Source organism: Pristiophorus japonicus, chromosome 30 (assembly GCF_044704955.1).
Source record: "Pristiophorus japonicus isolate sPriJap1 chromosome 30, sPriJap1.hap1, whole genome shotgun sequence".
NCBI classification, from domain to species: domain Eukaryota; kingdom Metazoa; phylum Chordata; class Chondrichthyes; family Pristiophoridae; genus Pristiophorus; species Pristiophorus japonicus.
In genome coordinates, this window is record NC_092006.1 from 12,467,339 (window position 1) to 12,470,370 (window position 3,032).

Genomic DNA, 3,032 nt, shown 5'->3' on the forward strand with positions numbered 1-3,032 from the left:
CAATTGCCCCCTGGACAAAACCGACAAACATAAAGAAATGAAACCTTAGACAGTCGACTGCGACAAGTTAAAATGTGGTTGTCGGAGGTGATGGTGCCCTCCTCTCTTACAGCCAGAGACTGACACAGGAGGGGGCCATTCGGCCCATCGAACCCGTGCTGTGCCGACTCTGTGACAGAGCCATCCCATCAATCCCACTCCCCCCTGCTCTGTCCCCACAGTCCCGGCCCCACTCCCCCCACTGTTCCAAACTTCCCATTAGTCCCCGAGTTTTGCCGTGTGAGTGTAACCACGGATACGGAGAGAGGGCGGGGCGGTGGGGTCGGGGGTCGCAGGTCGGCCGCCGTCGCCTTGGATGGCACGACGAGCTGGAGGGGCCGAGTGGACTCTTCCTGCTGCTTGGGGGGGGGGGGCTCCCAATCCGGGCTGTGCTGTCGGTAACAGGGGGCCGGACTGAGGGGCCGCCGGGGGGGGGTACTGGGCCGTGAGGGAGGGGTCACTGGGCCGTGAGGGGGGGGGTCACTGGGCCGTGAGGGAGGGGTCACTAGGCCGTGAGGGGGGGGGGTCACTGGGCCGTGAGGGGGAGGGGTCACTGGGCCGTGAGGGGGGGTCACTGGGCCGTGAGGGAGGGGGTCATTGGGCCGTGAGGGGGGGGTCACTGGGCCCTGAGGGAGGGGTCACTGGGCCGTGAGGGAGGGGTCACTGGGCCGTGAGAGGGAGGGGTCACTGGGCCGTGAGGGGGGGGTCACTGGCCGTGAGAGGGAGGGGTCACTGGGCCATGAGGGGGGGTCACTGGGCCATGAGGGAGGGGTCACTGGGCCCTGAAGTGGGGGGTGGGGTCACTGGGCCGTGAGAGGGAGGGGTCACTGGGCCATGAGAGGGAGGGGTCACTGGGCCATGAGGGGGGGGTCACTGGGCCCTGAAGTGGGGGGGGGGGGTCACTGGGCCCTGAGGGGGGGGTCACTGGGCCGTGAGAGGGAGGGGTCACTGGGCCATGAGGGGGGGGTCACTGGGCCCTGAAGTGGGGGGGGGGGTCACTGGGCCCTGAGGGGGGGGTCACTGGGCCGTGAGGGAAGGGTCACTGGGCCGTGAGGGGAGGGGTCACTGGGCCGTGAGGGGGGGTCACTGGGCCGTGAGGGGGGGGTCACTAGGCCGTGAGGGAGGGGTCACCGGGCCGTGAGGGGGGGGGTCACTGGACCGTGGGGGAGGGGGTCACTGAACCGTGGGGGAGGGTCACCGGGTCGTGGGGGAGGGGTCACCGGGCCGTGAGGGGGGGGTCACTGGGCTGTGAGGGGAGGGGTCACTGGACCGTGGGGGAGGGGGTCACTGAACCGTGGGGGAGGGTCACCGGGTCGTGAGGGCGGGGTCACCGGGCCGTGAGGGGGGGGTCACTGGACTGTGAGGGGAGGGGTCACTGGGCCGTGAGGGGGGGTCACTGGGCCGTGAGGGGGAGGGGTCACTGGGCCGTGAGGGAGGGGTCACTAGGCCGTGAGGGAGGGGTCACTGGACTGTGAGGGGAGGGGTCACTGGGCCATGAGGGGAGGGGTCACTGAACCGTGGGGGAGGGTCACCGGGCCGTGGGGGAGGTGTCACCGGGCAGCCACGTCATGATGTTTTTTTTCCGAGAAGCTCAGAGCCTGAAAAGTTTGCTTGAGGTGATTGAAGACAGACCTGAAGGCCTCGGGGAGGGTGGGGAGGAGATTGACCAGAATGGTCCCGGGCGGATGAGGGCTTCAGTGACTGGGAGAGACTGGAGAAGCCGGGGTTGTTCTCCTCGGAGCAGAGAAGGTTAAGGGGGAGAATTAATCGAGGGGTTCACTATCACGAGGGGTTTTGAGGAGTAAATCAGGAGAGACTGTTCCCGGGGGCAGGAGGGTCGGTAACCAGAGGGACACAGATTGACGATAATCGGCGATGGAACCAGAGGGGGAGATGGGGAGAATGTGTTTTGACGCAGCGAGTTGCGATGTGGAATGTGCGAGGGTTGTGACGGTGTTGGGGAGGGAGGGTGGGCGAGCTCAGGGCAGGTTCTGCTCTGTGTCAAGCCACCAGCAACTGACCTCAAGCCCCGTCACCCAGACCGTCTCCGCCCATGCCTCAGCTCATCCGCTGTGGAAACCCTCGTCCCTGCCTTTGTTACCCCCACACTCCGGCCCCTCCCCCCCCCTCCAGTCCTGCTATAATTGCACAGGGTATCGGTGAGGCCACACCTGGAGTACTGCGTGCAGTTTTGGTCTCCGTATTTAAGGAGGGATATACTTGCATTGGAGGCAGTTCAGAGAAGGTTCACTCGGTTGATTCCTGAGATGAGGGGTTGACTTATGAGGAAAGGTTGAGGAGGTTGGGCCTCTACTCATTGGAATTCAGAAGAATGAGAAGTGATCTTATCGAAACGTATCAGATGATGAGGGGGCTCGACAAGGTGGATGCAGAGAGGATGTTTCCACTGATGGGGGAGACTAGAACTAGGGGGCATGGTCTTAGAATAAGGGGCCGCCCATTTAAAACTGAGATGAGGAGGAATTTCTTCTCTCAGAGGGTTGTAAATCTGTGGAATTCTCTGCCCCAGAGAGCTGTGGAGGCTGGGACATTGAATATATTTACGGTGGAGATAGACAGATTTTTGAGTGATAAGGGAGTGAAGGGTTATGGGGAGCAGGCGGGGAAGTGGAGCTGAGTCCATGGTCGGATTAAATGGCGGAGCAGGTTCGAGGGGCCGAATGGCCGACTCCTGCTCCTATTTCTGATGGTATTATGACTGGACAACTGCAACGCTCTCCTCACCCGTCTCCCGCTCGCTGTGAAGTTCAGCACGTCCGAAGCTCTGCTGCCCCGTGTCCTAAGTCGCAGCGGAGGAGAGGAAGGAGCTGTGCGATGTAGCGGTGCGCGTGTTTATCGAGCGGCAGAGTTGGCCGGGGGGGGGGGGGGGGGGGGCGGGGCAGGGGTGTGTATGGGAGGTGCGCCTTCCCCTTTAAGATCTGAGCCGTCGCCACAGCTCGTGGGACCAGAGCGCCCCCGTGTGGAGCGGGTGG